This window comes from Heterodontus francisci, unplaced genomic scaffold, assembly GCF_036365525.1.
Source record: "Heterodontus francisci isolate sHetFra1 unplaced genomic scaffold, sHetFra1.hap1 HAP1_SCAFFOLD_86, whole genome shotgun sequence".
Taxonomy (NCBI): Eukaryota; Metazoa; Chordata; class Chondrichthyes; order Heterodontiformes; family Heterodontidae; genus Heterodontus; species Heterodontus francisci.
Window position 1 is genome coordinate 6,322,931 of NW_027141093.1, and position 11,484 is coordinate 6,334,414.

Genomic DNA, 11,484 nt, shown 5'->3' on the forward strand with positions numbered 1-11,484 from the left:
CTTGTGACCAATCCTATCCTTATCTCTGGAGCCACTGATGCCTGTCAGTGTTGAGGTTGCTGCTGCCACCAACACTATGGGATAACAGAAAGGAGCCCCTTATTAATAGAAGATGGAAAACCTGCAGGGTCACAATTAGGGTCCATGGATACTGACATTAATTACAGTCAGAACAAACAGGTTTAGTTAACCACTTTCCATCCAACACTTTTTGTACCTAATAAAGTAGAACCTTTATCCAGTCTGGATGGGATGTATGAGGGAAGGAAATGTGGAACTAGCAGAGGCACTGGCCAGAAACTTCCAATCCTCCTTGGATATGGGAGTGATGACAGAGGACTGGAGGGTTGTCAATGTTGCACCTGTTTAAAAAAGGAGAGCTGGGGTAAACCCTGTATTTACTGACCAGTCAGCGCAATGTCGGTGGTTGGAAATTTCAAAAGGTCACAACTAAGAGATAAGTATTCCTTGTTCAAATAAAATGCGATAATAATTGACAAGTAGCATGGAAATGCGAATTCCAAATGATGTTTGGCAAACTTCAACAACAACAACTTAGTTTATATGGTGCCTTTAATGTAAAAGAAACATCCCAGGATGCTTCACAGGAGCATTACAAAGCAAAATATGACACCGAGACATATAAAAAAATATTAGGTCAGAGGAAAAAAAGCGTGTCCAAAGTGGCATGTTTTAATGGGTGCCTTAAAAGAGGAAAGTGTGGTGAAGAGGTGGAGAGATGGAGAGGTGAAAGGAGGCTATTCCAGAGATTGGGGCCGAGGCAACTGAAGGTGTGACCACAAATAGTGGAACACTTAATATCAGGGACGTAGAAGAGTCCTGAATTGGAGGAGCACAGATACAATGAAGGGTTGTGGGGCTGTAGGAGGTTACAGATGAAGGACGAGGCCGAGGTCATGGAGGGAAAACAAGGTGCAGAATTGAAATAAAGACATTGCTTGATCAGGAGTCAATGTCGGTCAGTGATATGTGAACGGGAGTTGGTGCGAGTTAGGACATGGACAGCAGAGTTCTGAAGGACCTCATGTTTACAGAGAGTAGCATGTGGGAGACCAGACAGGAGTGTGCAGGAATAGTCATGTCAAGTGCTAATGAAGGCATGAATGAGTTTCAGCAGCAGATGGGCTGAGACAGGGGTGAAGTCGGGCGCTGTTACTCAGGTGGAAATAGGCAATCGTAGTGGTAGCATGAATATTACGTTAAAAGCTCATTTTGTGGACAAAAGTGAAACAGAAGTTGCAAATAGACTGTTCGAATCTCAGACTGTTACCAGGGAGAGAGACGGCATCAGTGGCAAGGGAACACACTTGGAGTGCGGAGTGAAAACAATGGCTTCAGTCTTCCCAACATTTAATTGGAGGAAATTTCTGCTCATCCAGTACTGGATGTCGGAAAAGCAGACTGATAATTTAACAACAGTTGAGGAGTGGAGAGAGGTGGTGCTGAGGTACACTTGATGGAGTTCTTTGATAGAACAATGGAGAGGGTTGATGAGGGTGGTGTGATTGAAGTTATATATATGGACTTTCAGAAGGTGTTTGATCAAGTGACATTCAATAGACAGGTTAGGAAAACTGAACCCTTTGGATTAAAGGGATAGTGACAGTTTGGATATAACATTGGCTAAGGAACAGTAAACAGAGAGAAGTGGTGAAAGGTTGTTGTTCAGACTCGATGGGAGAATACAGTGGTGTTCCCCAGGGCTCGGTATTAGGACCACTGCTCTTTTTGCTCTCAGAAAACCCGGGGTGGGTCGGGCAGAGGCCCCTCCTCCTCCCTCTTTGCTCTCTGCCCCATTTGTTTGTCATGTTACAGACCCAGAAATACTGTAACTACAGTCCGCATACCTCGTCCAGAGTTGGGTCACCAAATCCTCTGTTCTCCCTGAGTCTCTGCAGCAGCTCACACCACAACCTCCAAAAAACCATCCACAGCACCTCCACTAACTTTACAACAGCTGAAGTAAGTCAAAAGCCCCTCACTTGTAAGTTGGATGCCCGGTCCTTTTAAATAAGACTAGAGGGGATTACTCGTGCTGCTGAATATATGTTTAGCTGAGAGTGACTAACACAGTGGACATGCACATACCGAGTTTCATAGATGTGCATCAAAGCTGCTGGAATGTTTGATTGACACCATAATTCGGACCCCTGCTCACACTTCAGACACACACACGTTACACCAACTCTAGCACTCCGGCCAGCCTGGGTGTCCTGCTCAATGTGCTGGAAGTGACCGGCAGTGCAGCTCACACTATTTTATGGATCCAAACTTCCACAGCACCAGTGGAGCTGGAGAGATGAAATGTGTGATCAGGGAGAGAGACAGAGGGAAATAAACTCACTTTAAAAAGGGAATTAGAAAAAGACTTTCAGATGAACAAGTTTCAGGAAATTTGGAAATGGACAGGAGTTTGGGATAATCAGAGGGGTGAGGACATGGAGGGATTCGATCACACTAGTGAGAATATTAAAATTGAGGTGTTGCTGTCCAAGAGCCAATGTAGGTCAGTGAGCACAGGGATGTTGGGTGAACAGAATTTGGTGTAAATGAGAAGATGACAGCTGAGCTTTGGATGACCACAAGGTTACAGAGAATAGAATGTGGGAGATCAGCCAGGAGTATGTTAGAATAGTCAATCTCGAGGTAACAAAGGCATGGATGATGATTTCAGCAGCAGATGAGCGGAGCTGTCTCTCTCTCTCTATTGCACATTCTCTCCCTCTGTTTCTCACTCTGCCTCCCTCACTCGCTCTCTCCTACACTCAGAATCATATATGATTCAATCAAGTCGCCTTTCACTCTTCTAAACTCCAGCTGATACAAGACTAGCCTGTCCAGCCTTTCCTCAGAAGACAGACCGCCCATTCCAGGTATTAGTCTAGTCAACCTTCTCTGAACTGCTTGCAATGCTTTTACATCATCCTTTAAATAAGGAGACGAATACTGCGCACAGTACTCCAGATGTAGTCTCATCAATGTCCTGTATAACTGAAACATATCCTCCCTACTTTTGTATTCAATTGCCCTCGCAATAAGTGATTACATTATTTTAGCATCAGTAATTACTTGCTGAACCTGCAAACTAACCTTATGTAATTCATGAACCAGGATACACAGATCCCTGTTGGGGGGCGGGGGGGGGGGGGGGGCGGTGGAATTTAACAGAATTTTGAATTAGGAAAGCCAGAAATACAATGTCATTAGCATATCACAGGAAATAATCAATTGATAACCTGGCAGAGAAAAAAAATATATACCTGGGGAGACGGACATCCAAAGGATTTGCGAGGAATGTAATGGGGATTACGATTTCTTTCTCAATAGAATAGCTGAGGATGTCCAGAAATGAAAATTTACGCTAAAAAAAGGGCTGAGATAAGTTAGTCAATGGGTCACATCTGTGTACCTGACAGTTAAATAAAAGACACAAAAAATTGTAGGAAGAGATGGACAATTTACAGAAGGAAAATGAAGGTTGGCAGGAGAACATTGGAATCCTGTACAATCAGTTACTCTGGGATCAGGAGCCACATTTTCTGCACAGAGAAAATTAGAACAAATGCTGGACCAAAACACTGAGTTACAGGCAGAAACTCCCAGACTAGGTGAGGAGTTAGAAGATATGAGGAGGGGTTTTGAGGAAATTAGACCCGTGTTAAAGGTCAGCCTCCGCGGAAGCTGACCATACAGTGTGTTTAGATAAAATCCGACAGCTTCGGAAACAATCAGTCAACAGTGGGCAATAGTGGCTGCTGTCTCCAAACACAAAGCCAGATATCCCTGTTCTTTTTGGGACTACATATTTGTGAGCCTCACAGCCTCTGCTCCACCTCCTCCATACACATTAACTGGAAAATACCAGAGTGTGTGGTAACCTAGGACTAAGCTGCAGGCCAGCCTAAGAACAAGACTGGCAGAGATGGGGTAAGTAAACAACCATCCATCGTCACTGACAATGAGGGCGATGTCACCACCACAACCTCACAGTGGTCCCTTACTCCCGCTGAGGCCGGAATTCTAAAGCAGGAACTGGGAATGGTGGATATGAGCAGCAGATACCTCCATCTCATTGCTCTGTATTCCAATCTCCAAATTATTTATACATATCAGGAAAAAAACAGTGGTCCCAGCTCTGACCCTTGGGGAACACCACTGTCTACCCTCCTCCAGACTGAAAAACAACTATTTACCACAACTCACTGTTTTCTGTCATTAAGCCAGTTATTTTTTTCCCAAGATGACACTGCCCATCCTATTCCATGAGCATCAATTAACTGTCCAGTTGTGACAAACATACTGTGAAAGAAACTACAAGTTCAACTTAAAATTAAGTGAAATGCTAAATGCAATAGTTAACTAACTTTTGGAAAGCGATCAACTCTTAGATCTCTTAAAATTCAGTCACTCTAAACTTCACTGTATTTAGTACTCTGTACAAACAGTACTCCCTAAAACTGGACTCTGTGCAACTTACACTATTTAGGGTTTAGGGAGAGAATTGCAAAGTTTAGGGTGAGAACAGAAAGTGCTGGAAATATTGAGCAGGTCTGGCAGCATCTGTGTAGAGAGAAACAGAGTTAATGTTTCAGATCTGTGACCCTTCATCAGAAGTGGTAAACGTTAGAAATGTAACAGTCTTTGAGCAAGTGAAAGAGGGGAAGGAGAAAGAAGAACACGAAGGAAGGACTGTGATGGGACGGAGAGGGGAGAGTTTAAATGACAGACTGTTACATTTCTAACGTTTGCCAGTTCTGATGAAGGGTCACAGATCTGAAACCGTATTTCTGTTTATCTCGACACAGATGCTGCCAAACCTGCTGACTATTTCCGGCACGTTCTGTTCTCTTTTCAGAGTTCCAGTATCCGCAGTATTTTGCGTTTATTTTAGTGTTTAATTCACTGCCACTTCTCTTCCAGAAATGCCTAACTTGTAGAAGTTCTGCTCTTTTCTTCCAGAGCCTAGGGCCTCGGCAGCTGAAGGCACGGCCACCAATCGTCGAGAAGGAACTTCGAAAGATAGGAGCAGGAGTAGGCCATTCAGCCCATCAAGCCTCCCCCGTCATTCAATGTGGTCATGGCTGATCATCCTCTTCAATGCTTTTTTTCCCCCACACTATCCTCATATCCCTTTTTGTCATTGGTATTTAGAAATCTGTCAATCTCTACTTTAAACATACTCATTAACTGAGCTTCCACAGCCCTCTGGGGTAGAGAATTTCAAAGATTCACAAACCTCTGAGTACAGAAATTGCTCCTCATCTCTGCCCGATGTGGCTTCCCCCTTATTTTGAAATTGTGTCTGCTGGTTCTAGACTGACCAACCTGGGTAAACATCTGAGCTGCATCTACCATGTCCATCCCTTTAAGTGTTTTGTATATTTCAATGAGATCACCTCTCATTCTTGAAAACTCTAGAGAATACAGGCCCAGTTTCTCCAATCTCTCTTCATAGGGCAGTCCCGCCATCCCAGGAACAAGTCTGATGAACCTTCGTTGCACTCCTTCTATGGCAATAATATCCTTCCCAAGGTAAGAGGAGCAAAACTGCGCACAATATTCCAAGTATGGTCTAATCAAGGTTCTATACAATTGAAATAAAGCCTGAAACGCGTTGCCAGCGAGGTGGTAGATGCGGGCACGATGGCGTCTTTTAAGATGTATCTAGACAGATACATGAATGGGCAGGAAGAAAAGAGATACAGAACCTTAGAAAATAGGCGACATGTTTAGATAGAGGATCTGGATCGGCGCAGGCTTGGAGGGCCGAAGGGCCTGTTCCTGTGCTGTAATTATCTTTGTTCTTTGTTCTTTGTTCTCTTTGTACTACTCCTGTACTCAAACCCTCTTGCAAGAAAGCCTAACACACCTTTAGCCTTCTTAGTTACTTGCTGCGCCTGCTTGTTATCTTTCAGTGACTTATTGACAAGGACACCCTTTGTACAGCTACACTTCCTAATCTCCTATCATTTAAGAAATACTCTGCACATCTATTCCTCGTACTAAAGTGGATAACCTCACATTTTTCCACATTATATTCCATCTGTCACGTTCTTGCCCACTCACTAAGTCTGTCCAAATCCTCTCGAAGCTGCATTGCATCTTCCTCAAAACACACATTCCCACCCAGTTTTGTGTCATCTGCGAACTTGGAAGTATTACATTTGGTCCCCACGTCCAGATTATTGATATATATATATACTGTGAACAGCCGTGGCCAAGTACTAATCCCTGCGATATCCAACTAGTCACAGCTTACCAACGGAAGAATGACCCTTTTATTTCTACTCCCTGTTTTCTGATTGTTAACCAATACTTAATCAATACCAGTATTTTACCTCCTATCCCATGGACTTTAATTTTCCTAACCAACCTCCTGTGGGGGACATTATCAAATGCCTTCTGCAAATCCAAGGAGACCACTGCCACCAACTCCCCTACATCAATTCTGTTCGTAAATTTCTCAAAGAACTCCAATAGGTTCGTCAAACATGATTTCCCATTCATCAATCCATGTTTACTATGCCCAATCTGATCTTTATTATCCAAGTGTTCATTTATTAACTCCTTTAGAATAGATTCCAGCATTTTTCCAATGACTGATGGAAGGCTAGCAGGTCTCTAACTCCCTCCCTTCTTAAATATTGGGGTGACATTTGTGACCTTTCAATCTGCAGGCACTGCTCCAGAATCTATGGAATTTTGGAAGATGATCACCAATGCATCCACTATTTATATAGCTACTACTTTCAACACTCTGGGATGTACAATATCAGGTCCTGAGAACGTATCAACCTTCAGGACCATTAATCTCTCCAATACAACCTTCTTACTCATATTAATTTCCTTCAATTCCTCATTCCCCCAATCCCTTGGATCTTTAATTCCGTGAGATTTCTAGTATATTCCTCAGTGAGGACAGACACAAAGTAATTATTTCGCTTCTCTGCCATTTCTCTATTTCCTATTATATTTTCTCCTGACTCTGCCTGTAATGGACCCACATTCGTCTTAGCCAAACGTTTCCTTTGTACCTGCGTATAGAAGCTTTTACAAATCGCTTTTATATTTTCTGCTAGCTAACATTTACATTCTATTCCCCCTTTTCTGATCAGTTTCCTCTTTCTCCTTTGCTGTATTCCAAAATCATCCCATTCCACAGATTTACTACTACTTCTGGCAACTTTATAGGCCTTTTATTTTAATCTGACACAATCCTTAAGCTCCTTTGTTAGCCACGGTTGACTGCCTTTACTTTTGGGGTTTTTGTGCCTTGGAGGAATGTGTAGTTGCTGTAAATTACATAATATTTCTTTAAAGACTATTCATTGCCTATGTCTGGTCATACCTTTTAATGTATTTTGCCAATCCACCTCGGCCAAATTGCCCCTCATACCTTCAGAATTGTCTTTGTTCAAATTTAACACTCTGGCTTCAGATTAAACTACCTCACTTTTAAACAATGTAAAATTTTATAATATTATAAAAGCCCTAAAGGTTCTTTTACAATTAGATCATTAATTAGCCCTGTCTCATACATAATTCTGGAACAAAAATACACTGTTCTGTAGTCGGTTCCTCAAAATACTGATTTAAAAACCATGCCTAACACACTCCAGAAACTCGTCCTCCATAGCATTAATTCTCATTAGGTTTACCTACTCTATATGAAGATTGACGTCACCCATGATTTCTGCAATACTCATGCTATATGGTTCTCTCATCTCCTGATTAATGACATGTCCCACACTACCACTACTTGTTGGTGGCCTACAAACAACTCCCACCAATGCTTGCTGCCCATTGCTGTTTCTTAGCTCCACCCAAACAGATTCCACATTTTTGTTCTGAGACCTGAGATCCTCCCTTACTAATGTACTGATTCCATCCCTTGTTAAGAGTGCAATACCACTTCCTTTTCCATTTGCCTGCCCTTCGTAAATGTCGAAAATGCTTGCATATTCAGTTCTCCGTCTTGGTCACCCTGCAGCCACGTTTCTGTTATGACAATTAGATCATGCCCATTTATCTATATTTGGGCCTTTAAATCATCTACCCTGTTCCGAAAACTGCATGCATTCAGGTACAGTGCCCTAAACCGTGTATTCTTGACATTCTGCATTCTCGTTGATGTCTCCTTTGTTTCACCTCCTTCTAACGTCACTTTGTACCTTTCTACCGCTTTGCTTCCTTCCAATTTGAACCTTCTTTCCAATTTCTAAAGGAAACTTGTTGGGTGCTTGAAGGACGTAAACTCATTCCAATCTTTTGTTCTCAGATTCTCATCCATTGTTGTAACATTCCAATCTATTGTTCTCAGATTCTGATCTATTGTTATAACATTCCAAACGCTGGAGCTGTAAGGCTGCGGTGCTAATATCTGTGCCACTGACCAGCTGGATCCAAAATTGGCTTAATGGAAGGAGGCAGAGGGTGATGGTCGAGGCTTGTTTCTGTGAGTGGAAGCCTGTGACCAATAATGAACCACACGGATCGGTGCTGGGACACTTGCTGTTTGTAGTGCGCAGTAATGATTTAGATGTAAATATAGGAGGTGTGGCCAGTACGTTCGCGGATGACACGAAAATTATTGGTGTTGTAAATAGTGAGGAGGAAAGACTTAGATTACAGGACGATATAGATGGGCTGCGAAGATGGACAGAGCAGTGGCAAATGGAATTTAATCCTGAGAGATTGTGGGGTGATACATTTTGGGAGGTATATAAGGCAAGGGAGTAAACAATGGAGTGTAGGAACCTAGGAAGTAGAGAAGGTCAAAGGGACCTTGGTGTACTTGTCCATAGATCACTGAAAGCATCAGTATAGGTATCTACGTTGGTTACGAAGGTATACGGGATACTTGCCTTTATTAGCTGAGGCATAGAATATAAGAGCAGGGAGGTTATGACGGAGCTGTATAAAACGCTAGTTAGGTCACAGTTGGAGTAGCTTGTACAGTTCTGGGCACCACACTGTAGGAAGGATGCAATTGCACCGGAGAGGATGCATTGGCGATTCACCAGCATGTTGCCTGGGCTGGAGCGTTTCAGCTGTGAAGAGAGACTGAAAAGGCTAGGGTTGTTTTCCATAGAGCAGAAAAGGCTACCGGAGGGGCGGTGGGGGGGGGGGAGGGTGGGCGTGGGGACATGATTGAGGTATACAAAATTATGAGGGGCATTGATAGATTACATAGGAAGAAACGTTTTCTTTTAGTGCAGTGGTCAATAACCAGGAGGTATAGATTTAAGGTAAGGCACAGGAGGTTTAGAGGGGAATTGAGGAAAAAGTATTTCACCCAGAGGGTGGTTTGAATCTGGAACACACTGCCTGAAGAGGTGGTGGAGGCAGGAACCATCACAACATTTAAGAAGTATTTAGATGAGCGCTTGACATGCCACAGCATACAAGGCTATGGGTCAAGTGCTGGAAAATGGGATGAGAATTGGTAGGTGCTTGATGGCCAGCAGAGACATGATGGGTCGAAGGGCCTTTTTTCAGCGCTGTATGACTCTATAATATTAAAACTAAGGTGCTGCCAGAACGGGAGCCAATATATTTCCCTGAGCACAGGCATGAAAGGTGATCGGGATTTGGTGTGACCTGGATACAGGCAGCGGTTTTCTGGGTGGGCTGTGGTTTATGGAGGTTTATAACTGGAAGGTTGACCGACATAGAACTGAAATGGTCAAGTGTGGCACAGATGAGGGTTTATGCAGAAGATGGGCTGAAGCAGAGGTTGAGATGGTTGATTAGATTAGATTAGAGATACAGCACTGAAACAGGCCCTTCGGCCCACCGAGTCTGTGCTGAACATCAACCACCCATTTATACTTATCCTACACCAATCCCATATTCCTACCAAACATCCCCACCTGTCCCTATATTTCCCTACCACCTACCTACACTAGTGACAATTTATAATGGCCAATTTACCTATCAACCTGCAAGTCTTTTGGCTTGTGGGAGGAAATCGGAGCACCCGGAGAAAACCCACGCAGACACAGGGAGAACTTGCAAACTCCACACAGGCAGTACCTGGAATCGAACCCGGGTCCCTGGAGCTGTGAGGCTGCGGTGCTAACCACTGCGCCACTGTGCCGCCCTCAGAGGTGATCATAGGCAGGGTCGGTGATGGAAAGAATGTGGAGCTGAACTCAGCTCAGGTAGAAATAGAACACAGACATTGTAAATAGTCTGGTTTAACCTCAGACATTGACCAGGGAGGGGTATGTGTTTCACAGATAGCGGATGGAGTTTGTGATGGGGACCAATGAAACTGGCTTCAGTCTTCCCAAAATTTACATTGCAGAACAGTATTTCAGTGAAACAGGGTTTGCAGATCTCCTAGCTGGAAATAGAGACAGCAGCAGCAGCAAAGATGAAAGAGTAAATTACAAGAACTGTAATAACATTAGCAATGGTTTATAGAGCTAATAGCTGTAGATATGCACCAGGAATAACAACAGCAGCAAAGCAGGCAAAATAAATTACAGGAGCAGTTAAGCACTTAAACATGGCGTATAGCATTAATTCCTGGATAGAGAGACTTACCAGGGACACCAACAATAGCGATGATGGGATAGCGAATGTATTGAACAATTGGAAGTGAGAGATAGATCCGATAGCCTCAAGGGTACCGATCATAATATGCAGAAAGATAGTAAAGTTCTGGGGATAAACTCCAGCCCATTGTTGCAACATTCCAATCTATTGTTCTCAGATTCTGACCCATTGTTGTAACATTCCAATCTGTTGTTCTCAGATTCTGATCTATCCTCTCCATCTCTCTGGAGCTGCTCATCCCTGTTATTGCCGGGGATGGTGCTCCCGTTGACACTATGTGATAACACATTGACAGGATTCCCATATTAGTAGAAGAGGTAAAACCCCCAATGACAGAATTAGGGTCCATGGAGACTGCCATTAATTGCAGTCAATGAACAAACAGGTTCAGATAACCCCTTTCAATCCAATACCTTTTGTACCACAATAAATTGGAACATTTACCCTGCCTGGATGGGATGTGTGTGGGTGACGGAGGGAAGGAATGGTGGAAATAGCAGATGCACTGGCCAGAATCTTTCAATCCTCCTTGGATAGGGGAGTAATGATAGATGACTGGAGGAAGGTAAATGTTACACCCTGTTTAAAAAAAGGAAAGATGGGGTAAGCTCTGTAAATACTGACCAGTCAGCCTAATGTCACTGCCAGGGACATTTCGAGAGGTGATAACCCAGGATAAAAGTCTTCTTTGCTTGGAAAAACAGTGGTTAGTAACTGGCTAGCAGCATGGATATGCTGATAACAAATGACGTCTGGCGAACTTCAACAACAAGATAATTCGAGTACAGGAGCAGAGATGCCTTGCTGCAGTTATACAGGACCTTGATGAGGCCACACCCGGAATATTGTGTGCAGTTTTGGTCTCCTTATCTAAGCAAGGATTTTCTTGCTATGGAGGGA